Source organism: Rhipicephalus sanguineus, chromosome 11 (genome assembly GCF_013339695.2).
Source record: "Rhipicephalus sanguineus isolate Rsan-2018 chromosome 11, BIME_Rsan_1.4, whole genome shotgun sequence".
NCBI classification, from domain to species: domain Eukaryota; kingdom Metazoa; phylum Arthropoda; class Arachnida; order Ixodida; family Ixodidae; genus Rhipicephalus; species Rhipicephalus sanguineus.
In genome coordinates, this window is record NC_051186.1 from 70,229,740 (window position 1) to 70,242,754 (window position 13,015).

General features: G+C 44.7%; 1 protein-coding gene across 1 annotated transcript in view; it reads right to left on the reverse strand.

Moving 5' to 3' along the window:
- LOC119374087 (sodium/hydrogen exchanger 10-like) overlaps positions 1–11,751 on the reverse strand; it is a 122,981-nt gene extending 111,230 nt beyond the window's left edge. The window contains 1 exon segment of the mRNA XM_049410898.1: positions 11,538–11,751. The gene's annotated coding sequence lies outside the window, so the exon portion shown is untranslated.
- Between the last annotated feature and the right edge of the window lie 1,264 nt (positions 11,752–13,015).

Here is a 13,015-nt window from a genome sequence, read left to right on the forward strand (position 1 = left end):
GTAACAGGCTCATCCAATTCGTCGTCGCTGACTCTGACCTTGTCACGATGTAAATTGAGTGTACAAAAAGTGCCAGTAAACTTGTTATTGTTTTCCCAACTTGCTAGCATCAGTTCCTCAACCCGGGAGACTCGACTAGGCTACCAAACGGAGTCCGGGTACGACGCTGCCCTCTCGTAGCAACAGCATGGTTGTCGAGAAGGGACGGATCAAAATACCCAGGCACGACAGCACCTAGACATAGGCGGATAGATAGATAGATAGATAGATAGATAGATAGATAGATAGATAGATAGATAGATAGATAGATAGATAGATAGAAAGAAAGAAAGAAAGAAAGAAAGAAAGAAAGAAAGAAAGAAAGAAAGAAAGAAAGAAAGAAAGAAAGAAAGAAAGAAACGCTCAATGTGCCAAAGGTTCGCTAAGAAATGCTTCGCATTTAAAACTGTATTTCGGAATCGGCGCCCAGATTTGGTTACTCTGCAGATCGGTATCCACTGTTCTCGAATCCTGACTCCAAATGCCTTTAAGAAATGACCTATAAACGGGACATGGGAAAGGCTTCCTTTCAAATTTCAAGTGGTAACGTTAGCTGACATGTTGTTGGTGAAATTGACAATGAAATTCATCTTGCGGTTATTGGTGAGCAATACCAGTAACCGTAATTGGTGTTGCGTATAAGTTCCTCATTTGACACCCTGCAATCGCAAGTGCGCTGCGTTCCAGTATGGGTGGAGAGTAAGATTTTATTTTTTATATATTTTTATTTATAGATACTGCGAAATTATACAGGATCTTGGCAGCGTGGTAAATATGTAGGAGCGTAAAATAGAAAAAAAAATAACAAAGGGAAAAACAATCAATCAGTTTCTTCACGCACGTGCCTTGAAGAACAAATCAAAAAGGCAAGAGACGTTACTCCAACAATTTTTCAAGTCAAACAGACAATCACTGAGCACGAGTAAAACAAAAAGAAAGAAAAAAGAAACACACGAACAATCTCAGCCAGAGAGGAAAGAAAAAAAAATGATTCAAGTCTGACTGGGTTTCTGGGGCAAGTCGCTTGCGTTCGCTGTACCTGCAACACGATTGTTGCTGGAATCGGCGCGATAAGTCGCGCCAGAGGGGTCAAACTTTTCTCGGAGTGCGTATAGCTTCCACTCGACGTCTCGGAGAGCGATACTGAGAACCCATTCACAAACTGCGCCGCGATAATACAGACGCGAGAGCGCCAGATGAAAAAAGCTTAACGTTTTGTCAGCTGGCTATATTCTATAGCGCGCCAACATGGCGTCCTCTCTGACGTCAGCGCGAGCCGATATTGCAGGCCGAAGCGTAGTTCAACTTCTGCGTGACGGCAAGGTATGGATGCCAGGTTGCCAGAAAAAATGTTGTCCCGACTTGAACGGCAAGAGCAAAATGAATAAACGGGAAGGAGATGCTTATTAATAATAATAATAATAATAATAATAATAATAATAATAATAATAATAATAATAATAATAATAATAATAATAATAATAATAATAATAATAATAATAATAATAATAATAATACTTTATTATACACATCCAGAAAGAGTACACAATTTTTAAAAAAAGAAAATTGGAATTATTAAAAATCGCCACGTGACCATTCATGAGGCAGAGTGTAGGCAGGCACTCCGGTTTAATTTAGATCACCCAGGGTTCCTTTCACTAGCATAACCGGGAGCGGGGGGGATGTGGTGGGGGTTAAACCATTCCCGCCCGCTCAAAAATTTTCAATTTTGCATGTGTAAATATACATATACACATACAAACGCACGCACGAACATACATAACTTATGCTTGAACACCCCCCCCCCCCCCCCGGAAAAACATTCTGGCTGGTTTTTTTACGGGCACCATAATCGAAGTACACGGGCGTCTTTGCATTTCCTCAAGCCGGGTTATAGGCTAACTGTGCATTGAGAGTGACGTCTACACATTACATCTGTAGTTGTAGTGATCGAAATTTAAGTCTGTGCGAGGTTCGCTGCAGCGTTATAACACATGTAAAGCACCAAATACAGCACGAATCGGGATTGCTACGGTGTGTGGCCTGGAGATGGGCGGATGGGCTCCTCTGGTTTGTTATACTTTAGTATTTAAGGAAGGGGTAGAGGGCGGGGGTGGTTATTGATATAGGCGTAGGCGTGCGCAGGGTTCCCCTTCAGGGGGGGGGGGGGGCGAAGGTTCATCGCAGCGCCCCCCTTCACTATTAAGTCAAAGTATGGGGCAGACTTTGCCCCCCCCCCCTTAGGTGACTAGGTGGGCACCCCCCCCCCCTCTAGTGCCGCCACTGGAACGGAACTAGTGGAACAAAAAAATAAAACAGAGAGAAGGCTCATCTCGTATCCGGATGTTATGCACGTCCAGGCGTACACGCATGACGTATAAAGCGAGCCCGTAATCAAAACTACGATGTACACGGAAACGGCGACGGTATTGCACGTGCCACTCGCGGTTCTTTTTAGTTCTCAGCGTTCCTTATTGTTTCGTTCTCCGCTCGCCTTTCCTTCTATTTATCTCTCACTCACTCGATCCGCTCTGACACCCTCGCCACAACGCACCTACGCAGACCACTCGAGATAATCGAGCGTGTTCTGTGATAAGATGGAACTCCTCAGACGCCCAGAGGGGCCGTTGTCGGCCACTCGTATACACACACGATTGTGCACCGGACGCCTGTATCGCAAGACACGGTAGGTACATTCTTGTGTGTGGAGTGAGAGAGGAGGACGTTGAGAAAAGGGAGAGAGGGAAGCTACCGGGAAGCAAACATTGCAGCCGGAAATGAAAAAAAGAAACGAGCATTTGTGGACCCGTATAGTGTCTTGTACCTGCACGCACGCACGCACGCACGCACGCACGCACGCACACACACGCACGCACGCACGCACGCTTGCGATGACAATGCTTCTTGTCGAGTGGCCTACGGTGGGAATGATTTATCGACACTAAAGAAGATGTGCTCGTAACAGCGCAGTAACAAACACTTCAAGAAGCCGCAGAACAGTGTCTCTATTGTCAATAGTCGAACAAGTCGAACACATGTGGGAGGATTGGGCTACGTTCATTCCTTCGCGACTTGGCCGTAGTATTAAAGGGACACTAAGGGCAAAACTATTTTTCTTGTATTAGTAAAGTACTCTTTCACGATACCAAAAACACCACGCTTGCTGCGAGAAGACGCTTAGTAAGCGAGAAAACGCGCAAGAACAAAATGGGGGTGGCGACGCCACCTTGAAGTTTCCGCACCATTCGCCGTGACGTCACATGCTTTGACGGCGCCTACTAGAGATTAGACGTAGTTCCTAATCGATAAAAATGAAGTACATTGTCCTCTGAGGGGGCCTTAGACTTAACATACCAAGTTTGGGGTAATTTTGTTCAGCCAATGGCGCCAAAATACGATAAATACGCTTTGAAATCCGTGACGTCATGCGGAAAGATTTCGGCGCGAAATTTAAAAATGAGACTTTGAACTTGATTTTCTCATCTATTAATAAACCTGTGATGGCGAAATTAACGACATTAGAGATCTCAGAGCACAATTTATCGATCTAAACCGATTCATTGTTTCTTTTTAGTGTCCCTTTAAAGTCGTTATCAATAGGTCGCGGGATCGAATCCCGGCCGCGGCGGCTGCGTTTTCGGTGGAGGCGAAAATGTTCGAGGCCCGTGTACTTAGATGTAGGTGCACGTTAAAGAACCCCAGGTGGTCGAAATTTCCGGAGCCCTCCACTACGGCGTCTCTCATAATCATATCGTGGTTTTGGGACGTTAAACCCCAGATATCATCATTATGAAGTCGGTATAAACACGTGTCGTACCAAAACATGTGCGTCTTTATTTATGCGTCTCTTTTCCTCCTCTCTCCTCTCTCGCTTCGTTCAATAACTAATCTACGCTGGCCGCTCAAAAACACGCGGAAAGGCAAACAAAATGATAACATTGAGCAAAAAAATAGAGATCTCGCAGCTGGATCGCGGCCGACGCTGCACAGCAAATAATAGTCTCTAAGAGAGCATAGATTACAAGGCCAGGTTTGAAAAAACATGAGCCGTTTCCCAACCGAGGTACACGTAGCAGCGTACGCATATGCTGTTGAAAAAGGAATCTGGAGGTGAAAGTTAATCACGTTTTGAAAAGATGGCGGAGTACATATACTGCAGTCGAGGCAGGGATGATTGGGAAGATGAGATTACATTCTGCAAGGCCGAAAGTGATTAGAGAGAGCACCGTTGGGTAACGGGCAAATAATCTGCTGAATGCCTCGATACAGTGCTTGCGTGACAGAAAAAAGCCTTTGACTCGCGCTGTCTGAATACGTTTGAACGAAGAAAAAAGAAATGTCAGCTAACCCTGCCATTTGAAAGGAGGCCTTTCCCATATCTCATGCACGGGTCGTTTCTGAAGGGGATGTGACGTCAGAACCATATCGATGCTCATGTCCTGAATGACTAAAATGTGGACGCCGATTATGAAATATACAGGTTTTGTTCCACGGTTATGTTTTAACACACGGTGACCGCACGGGGTGCCCAGGCAAAAAAAAAAGCAAAAATGATTGAGGCCAGTCACGCCTGAGTAGTTCATGAGCATGCTTATCAAGCAAATAAAAAATATGTGACTAGGAGAGTCATATGCTTTGCCGGGACGGGCCTCAAACATTTTCGCCTCCATCGAAAATGCAGCCGCCGCGGCCGGGATTCGATCCCGCGACCTTCGGGTCAGCAGCCGAGCGCCATAACCACTAGACCACCGTGGCGGGGCAAGACCCCGCATAACAGCGCGCTTAGTGTGAACAGAAAAGGTTCAAGTGCTGTCAAAGAGAAAGAAGAAGAAGTGAAGAAGTAGTAGTAGTAGTAGTAGTAGTAGTAGTAGTAGTAGTAGTAGTAGTAGTAGTAGTAGTAGCAGGCCCGTAGCCAGGAATTTTTTTCGAGTGGGAGCCCACTTGCTGAAAGCCTTGACTATTTGAGAAAAACGCCTATTTTCATTATTTATTTTCGGTAAAACACCATATATAATAAAAATTTCGGGGGGGGGGGGGGGGCTGGCTACGGGCCTGAGTAGTAGTATGTAGTGAACAGTTGCTATTAAAACTGCAGACAGCCAACACTCCACGACTCTGCACGTTAAAATTTTAACTTTAAGAGCGCATAAGTGATGTTAGGTTGTTCCATATGACGCCCTCGCGTTGAAGGGGTGTGTAGGCAGGCACGAAAATTAACTTTCTTGTTATAGCACACTTTTAGTTGAGGATAATAGCGGTGATTGCGGTAGCGGCTGACTAGAAATCGCACTAGAATGATTAAATATTGCCGCCGAGTTCTCGCGCCAGACATTCCCGCGTGCGCGACAGGTGTTCGGAATCGAAGTGAAAAAAGTGGGCTTCGCGAAATCGCCACAGCGAAATCAGGAAGGGTTCAAGGCGGCGATGATTATTGTGTTAAAGAAGCGAAGTTAGCTTGGCACACATAGCAGGCAACTGTCCAGCTTGAGCCTCTCATTATTATTATTATTATTATTATTATTATTATTATTATTATTATTATTATTATTATTATTATTATTATTATTATTATATTATTACTATTTGATTTGCATACACAGATACACAAGGCGAGCAAGCTGGCAACTGCCATCTTGAGGGAGGGAAGAGAAAGAGGAAAGAAGTTGGAAATTAAAAAAAAAAATGACGAAGATTCGGGCAAAAATACGTAAACACACGAAAAAAACAGGTATATAAACGTACTTAATATGTACTCATGGGCTAGTTGGTGAGTCAAGATATTTGATGGAGCTGCGCACGAAAGAACAAAATTTCACGCACACATAAAATGACACAAACGCTTGCGTCTGTGTCATCTTATGTGTGCGTGAAATTTTGTCCTTTTGTGTGCTGCTTCATCAAAAGTCTATAACCGGGTGGCCAGAACCGTTTGGCTCATAAAAGTCAGCAGAGCTCGATGAGCCTCATATCATGGATGTATCACGAGTAGCACGTGTAAGCAGCTCTTTGTGTCTCTTAGGAAGGCAGTCGGGAGTCGTTGAACTCTCCTGCCGATAGCCGCTTTGCCCTCCGGTAAAAGCATGCAACGTCTCGAAAGATTCTGTGCGCAATACCGCTCTCTTGCCGCCTGCCGTCCATCGCTTCTTACAGCGAAAACTCTTATCAGATCACAACGGCAGTGGGGTACCTGTCCGCCGCCGCCGCCGCTCTCCGTAACCACTATCTCGCGAAATAGGAAAAATGAAATGAGGAAAGAAAAGAATACGCAGGATCGAATGGTATCTGAACACGGGCCCTCTGCGCGGCAGTCGATTATTCTACCACAGAGCCACGCTGGTGCTTGAAACTCATTTGCAAAAAGACTCTATACAGGCGTCATGTCGGGCTATAGGAATCGCGTTAACCTATGTAATATAGCGTGGCGGAAGAGTCAAATGACAACCAGTCATCACACAATGCTAATTGCGCAGCGAGTGCGTGGTTTAATGCTTCCCACCCACTGCAAAGTGCTCAGCCATAATTCTTCATGGTCATCAGCCACATGCAGCATCAACAAGGTGCACGTAACACATCACAGATGTGTAGCGGGTACCTCGCTTATCCGCAGAAAGACGAATAATGGCGTAGTGGGTGTTGTCCTACTTCACAAAAAAAAAAAAAAAAGAGTTTAGAACGCGCTCTATAGAAAGCAACAGCAACGTTTGCTTAGCCGTATGCGAATTTCTGACACAAGAAGAATTCCTTGTTAATTATTCTCAAAATGTGGTACATTCGACTTCCTCGCGCTAGCTCATTGTATTCCATATGATTGGCACATTCCTATTTTTATTAGCACATAAACTAATAATTCTTCAATTTTTTATATACCCTACAGGGCCGATTAGTTCATTTTCCTTCGTCTGAATTCTAAATTTCCCCACTTATATTAGCCGCCGGTTTCATGGTCAATCCCCCGTAGTGGGTAAGAGCCAAGAAGGAAGGATCAAAGCAAGCAAGCAAGCAAGCAAGCAAGCAAGCAAGCAAGCAAGACCGCTCTTCCAGCTCTCGGTGGGACTGCGCTGCGCGTTCCGCGCAGGCTTGGCGTTTTAGAGCGCAGGCGCCTGTTCCTGCGTTGAGCGGCGTCGCCGTTGGCGTCGGTGTGACCGATAGAGCGAACGAGGACGAAAGAGAGCGAACGCGTAGCACTCGAGCGCTGGCAGTTTCTGTGGCAATATGTGACGAATGTTACACTACTACAACTGCGGAAAGCCAAAACTGCGGAAAGCGAGTTGGCGTCGCCCCAATACGACGCTGCGCTCAGAATTCGCATTGGGCAGTATCGTAATCGGCGGTGAATCTTTTTTTCCTTGTATTGTATTGATATTGTATTGTATTGTATTGATATTGTTGAATTGATTCCCAGGATTGGAGACGTTGCAAGCTTTCTACGCCTCACCTGATCTTGCAGTGCGTCAGGGATCAGCCTGCATTTGACTAAGCGACGATGTCATAATGGCGTCATCATGTGACGTTACAGTGACATCACAATGACGTCACAATTTTTTGCAACCTGTGACGCCATAATGACCTCATAGGGTCATCACAGCATGATTTTTTTCTTTTTTTGCATCACCCGTGTTGACGCCGACGCCGCCGACAGTCACTTATCGCGTTTCGTGGAGGAATTTGAGGCTTTCGCTTTAACCCTTTTAAGACGCTATCTTGAATAACTGTCTGCAAGTGCGTCAAATTTGCAGAACATTATTTCAAGGCACGCGATTTATTCCATTGCAAGAAAAATAATTTCAGAATACGTTAATTTATGCATTTTATAGTAATTAATTTTAATGAATTTGTAATTGAATATGTATTTGTCCGGTATAGTCATTCATGTTCTGTTCTTGCATAAATAGAACCAAATCTTAGGCTAGAGATATAGTGCAATTTTTTTTTTCGGTTATGTTATGTTCATTTCGAGCCAAGCAAAATCATACTTCTGACGTGGCTCCCGGAAAGAGGCACATCGAACGACTCGTCGAACATGGTAGTGCCTTCAGCAAAGTGATCATATGCAACATTATACACTGCGAAGTGAGGTTAAATGAAGACACGTTTATTACGCAGGAGGTTCAATGCATCCAAGCCACAATGTATCTTTTTCTTAACCACTAGTCGACACGACTAGCAAAAAAGTTGTGTACAAAAATTTGTAAAAAGCGTCTCAAAGGGTTATCAAGACAAAGCCTGAGTCGGCACGCGGAGTCGGTTCAGACGCGGCACAGCAGCGTTGCCTCGTCGCGAGTTACGTCCTTGGATCACACAGGCTCAAATGTGTCTCCTAGATCACCCTAAGGTGACTTCTGATTTCATCATTGGAGTTATGAAGAACCTCTCGGAGTCTCCTAATTCCCCGGGGCGCATGTCAACGGTTCGCGTGCATGAGCGCCAGCTTTTTCTTTTCTTTTTGTTTTTGTTTTCGCATCTTTCGATTCCTACGTGTAGCCCAGGTGTCACTGCGTCAAACCATTTTGTTTATGAAACCGAGCAAATCCTTCGCCGCATATCCCCCGTGTCCTTTATTTTCTTTTCCTACAAGTATTCCGCAACGTTGGCGCCATGCTTCAGTGGGTCGAACCCACGACCTCGCGCCCAATCATCCGGAAAAGCGCACGTGGGCATCGAGCCACCATCAGCGAGCGTAGGAGCGCCGTGTTAACTAATGGTGCGCCATCCTAGCGTATAGTGAGTGTATACCTGTATGCGGTCGAGATCGCCTCCTGCAAACCAGTTTTTCAATCCGTTTTTCACTCTTGAAGGGAGGCCAAGAAAATTTGCATTTACGTATGTATAACGCATCCGCTTTAGAATCGACGTTCCAATCGGGTACAGCTGGAATTGAGCAAGCTGAAGAAGGAAAAGTATGAACTTTTTCATTAGGGTTAAACCACTCCAAAGCTTATGCATTCTAAGTTGTTTTGTTTATTTCTGCCACATGAATCGCCTATACGAGAGTGCGAAACCACGTGCAAGTAGTAAACCATGTGCAAGTAGACGCTATGATATCGTTCCGTTAAAAAAAATATGGTAGTTTATTTTAAAATAAAAGCGGCAGCGGAATGTTTGTAGCGCTGTAAATAACAACAACAACAACAGGAAAAAAAAGGTTTGCTTGTTTTTACGCTCCTTGCATAAATCACAGTTTGAGTTTAAAAATATTGTATTTGCATGCTGCTCAGTCGCCCTGATATGAACGTTGTAGACTCGTCAGCTTTTCGTTTTACCGTTTCGTTTGCTTTCTTTATTTCGAGTTTTTTGAATGGCCGTGTTCTCTATTTAATATAGTTATCACCGTATTTACTCGATTGTAGTGCGGCCACGATTGTATAACACGAGGGTTGACTTTTTATTGCGTCCAGGAAGAAAAAAAAAAAGAATAGTTATTTCGATATTCGATTTGTAACGCGAGGGTCGACTTTAGGTAGCAAAAATCTGAAAAAAAAAAAAACCTCGCGTTACATTCGAGTAAATACGGTACTTTTCCTGCGAAATGAATCACCGAAATTCCTGTTTCTGCATTCAATGGCACCTTTTATCGCCTCTATTGCCAGCTTAAATTACTTATAGTTCTCTGCCTTTTATTTAGTAGCCTTTTCCTTGTCTCATCTACTTCAAACGCCTGTTTTGCATTAGCATGCGTACGTGGGGCCGTCTATTAAAATGGACTGTGTCCGAAAGGCTGCGAACACGAGCATTAAGCCGGTGAACCCCCCCCCCCCCCCAACCCCCCTCCTCTTTTGCTACGCCGGTGGCCGTTTCAAATCTGTAACAGCTAAACGAACAGTGCTACCGTAGACTCATACGCACGGACACTGCTGGGTTGGTGCATAAGACTTCTAGTGACCTTAATTATTGATTTGACGTCACGACATACAAATCTGAGAAGACATTCACTTAACGGCTCAAGATAACGGTGTCCATGAATAAAAAACAAAATCATCTACACACGTGGCAGTGAACTCAGAAATTATTTCGTTCTCAAGTGCTCTTTTGGCCATTGGTTAGCAGCATTCACTAATGATATGTCCGAGATCGGGATCGGCTGAACGAACAAGTGAAGTGTAAGATGTTTTCTTTGTCTCTCTCTCTCTCTCTTTTTGTGAACACGTGTGTTGGTGTCATGCCGTGTGCTGTAATTTGCGATGACGTTGTTGTTTTCGATTTGTCTCGTGTTCATTTTTGTCTTGTACGCAAAGCGACAAGGAGTAGCTGGCGCAACCAAAAGGCCGACTCCTATTTCTTAGTGTCAATAAAAAAAAGGAAGTTTATGGAAGCGTGCATAGTAGGCAAAAAAAGAAAAATTCGCGTGTTCGACTTAGAAAAGCAACGAAGAAAAACAACTCGATGCACCTACGCGCTCGTAAGTAGGTGCGTAAACAAATAATGTTGTAATTATTGCGAAAGTTGTCGGCGACGGAGCGCGATAAGCATTGCGAGATTAGAAGATATACGAAATGATAACAAGCGCGAACGCACACTTAAGTAATGGCGTCATCGGGAGATATATTTCGGATGTTAGTAGAAGCTGGCGATGACCACATTTGCATGCCCTAAGAGCAAGTGACGTTGTTTAGTAGGTCCAGTGGATTGAAGGCAAGCGCTGTGGATTTTCTCCGGCTAAAACGGTATTATAAAGTGAGCAAAACAAAAGTAGAATCATGGTCCTTATAAATGGAGTGTCATAACAGCTAAGGCGTTCTAGGCATCTGACCTGTCGAATATACACACTTTCCAAACATCACCTGCAAAACCCCCTAGCAAAAAACGTTCTGTTCTTTTTCAACTGGCTTGCTGTGTAGAGGTTGAAGTGTATATTACCTCGGCTACTCCTTTTCTATAAGTTCTGCAGCGAAAAAGAAGTGTTACCCAAAGTAAAAAAATGAACTAAAGAAAAAAAAACACATAGCACACTAAAACGTTTATCATAAGTGTATATCCCGAAAGCTTATTCGGGAAACTAGACACAGCGCAGCTGTACCTATAGAATAAATAAATAAATAAAACATTAATATATTCATATAAATATTATTATAAATAAGCAGCCTATAGGTTGCTTATTTTTCTTTCAAGCACGGCCGGATGACGTCATTCGCTAAGCAAGTGCACCGTAGAGATTGCCGACACGTGCGACAAGTTCCATCGCCAGATTCAGTTAATTATTCGTTGAAGGCTACAGTTAGTTACTTGCAGGCATGTACTACAGACACAAGGGTCCCAGAGAATCAGTCGGGACCATGACTAAAGTTTAGATGCGTAGGTTTATGTGGGAATTTGAAAGGACACTCACTACTACTTTCGTAGTATCCAGTCGTTCGTTATATAAAGCCGCTTCGTTATAACGACGTTCTGACTCTAGGTGTACATGTACACCATACTCATCACTCTCATACAATTCCCGCTAGCTAAGACCGTATATATACCTTCAGAAAAAAAAATAAAGTAAAAGAGGTAACTCCACTCACCTTAAACGTCAGATCTCAATCCTCGGTCAACAGCGTCCAGGGGGCAGCGCAGATGCGTAGAGGAAACGAGGTCCCGACTTGACGATGACGTTCCTGCGTCGAAATAGCCTCGTTGTTGAAAGGACGTCGACGACAGTCGGGGAGTTGCGTAATATCCTACTGCGACTTCCACGTAGATGCCCGTTTTCGCCGAGAATCCCCGCGTAGTTATTTGATCAAACACACGATGCACCAATGAAGTAAAGAAAAAAGAAAGGAAGGGAACTGATTCGGATATTTCCGCGAAGCAGTGCCTCGACAGTTCCACCGCAATGTATATGCAAAACTTGTGTGATTACGGAAACCGCACCGTTGAAAACGAAAGCGTATGAAAATGTCAGTAGGACACTGTGTCACAGTTTGGAGTGACGCGAAACTGTGTAACGATATTACTCCGTCTTGTTAACAGTTCTTATTTTGATAGCTTGAACAATATGACGCACCGCCAAACTGAGCAGTCACGATATAGCGCCTGAAGACACAGCAGCGAGTGGTCGTCCCCGCGTACGGTGATTACAGGTTTGACTTTGCGACTGCAGTGATAAGTGATCACCAGTGAAGTCACACCAATGTACAGTCGTTATCTCCTTCCCCGCAGAGTGATGAACAGAAAGAACACCTTCCAGGTGTGACTGTAGTGACGAGTGATCGCCAGTGAAGCCACACCGCGATCTGTAGTAGTCTTTTTTCCTGTTCTCGGAGAGTGACGAGCGCAGGGAACACCTCCAGAGGGGCTTGACGTCAGCAGTTAATCACCAGTGAAGCACACAAGTCACAGCGACGGTGATCCGATGGCACTTCGTTTTCCTTCTAGTCTCGGAAAGTGATAAACAGTAGAACACTCTCCAAGACTGCAGTGAACAGTGAGTGACCAAGGTCACTTCTTCTCGGGGAGTGATGAACGCAAAGAACACCACCAAAGGGACTTGATGTGAGCACTTAATCACCAATGAAGCGTACAAGTCACAGGGATCCGACGCAATTTCTCTTTCTTCTTCGCTCGGAAAGTTATGAAGGGTAGAACACCGCACACGACTGCAGTGTCGTATGTGTGAACGATGTCAGCTCTTCTCGGAGAGTGGCGAACGCGAAGGACACCTCCCTGGAGAACCTTGAAGTGAGGAGTCAATCGGTAGTGAAGTGTATTGTTCACAGTGACGATGATCGGATCGCACTTTCTTCTTCTGCTAGTCTCGGAAAGTGATGAACCGTAGAACACTTCCCGGGACTCCAGTGCCGAATGAGTGAACGAAGTGAGGTTGAAGTATATAAACAGTTCGATGAAGTCGAAGAAGAAGATAGATGAAGGAGGGAGTGGAAGGCGATGACCGCGCGCGCCGCACGCGAATGTGTGTGCGACTTGTCACCGTCCGGGACGGTCTCCCTCGGCGTTGTGTGGAGGCGACGACGACTGGCGACGGCGTCGACGACAGTTCACC